The following is a 1277-nucleotide window of genomic DNA, read 5'->3' as shown; positions in this document are numbered from 1 at the left end:
CCATTTGTTAATTCTTGCCCTTGTTTCCTGAGCAATTGATGTCCGGTTTAGAAAATCCTTTCCTACACCTATATATTGTAGATTATTGCCAAAGTTTTCTTCTAAAAGTTTCAGAGTTTCAGGCTTTACATTGAGGTCTTTCATCCATTTGGAATTGACTTTTGTGCAGGGTGAATTATAGGGGCTTAATTTCATTCTTCTACAGGTGGAGATCCAGTTTTGCCAGCACCATTTGAAGAATACGCTGTCTTTTTCCTCCATTGTGTGTTCTTGGCACCTTTGTCAAATATCAGATTGCTGAAATTGCATATACTCGGTTTTGGGTCTTCAATATGTTCCACTGATCTATGTGTCTATTTTTTGTGCAAGTACCATGCTGTTTTTATGACTATAGATCTATAGTATACTTTGAGATCTGGTATAGTAAAACGACTATAGCTCTGTAATACAGCTTAAAATCTGGTATAGTAATCCCCTCATCATTGCTCTTAGTGCCCAGGGTTGTTTTAGCTATCTGAGGTCTTTTGTGCTTCCATATGAATCTTAGGATGGTTTTTTCCAATTCTGTGAAAAATGTCATGGGAATTTTGATCGGCATTGCATTGAATCTATAAATGACTTTTGGTAGGACGGTCATTTTCACAATATTAATTCTTCTAATCTATGACCATGGGAGGTCCTTCCATCTTCTGATGCCTTCCACAATCTCTTTAAAGATTTAAATTTTCATTGTTCCAGGAATACTTTTATTTCTTTCTTAATTTCCCTTTTGACCCATTCATCATTTAGGAGTGTGTTGCTTAATCTCTGTGTGTTCATGTGATTACAGCTTCTTCCAGTGTTGATTGTAAGCTTTATTGCTTTGTGGTCTGATAGAATGCATGGAATTTTTTCATTCTTTTTGTATTTGTTGAGGTTTGTTTTGTGCCCCAGTATACGGTCGATTTTGGAGAAGGTTCCATGGGGCACAGAGTAGAAAGTATGTCCTTTGGTGCTTGGGTGGAATACTCAGTAGATGTCTGTTAAGTCCGTTTGATATATGGTATTGTTTAATTCAGGTGTCTGTTAACTCTCTGCCTTGTGGTCTGATAGAATGCATGGAATTTTTTCATTCTTTTTGTATTTGTTGAGGTTTGTTTTGTGCCCCAGTATACGGTCGATTTTGGAGAAGGTTCCATGGGGCACAGAGTAGAAAGTATGTCCTTTGGTGCTTGGGTGGAATACTCAGTAGATGTCTGTTAAGTCCATTTGATATATGGTATTGTTTAATTCAGATG

Source organism: Nannospalax galili, unplaced genomic scaffold (assembly GCF_000622305.1).
Source record: "Nannospalax galili isolate Female #2095 unplaced genomic scaffold, S.galili_v1.0 scaffold335, whole genome shotgun sequence".
Taxonomy (NCBI): domain Eukaryota; kingdom Metazoa; phylum Chordata; class Mammalia; order Rodentia; family Spalacidae; genus Nannospalax; species Nannospalax galili.
Note: the sequence above shows the minus strand (reverse complement) of the source record.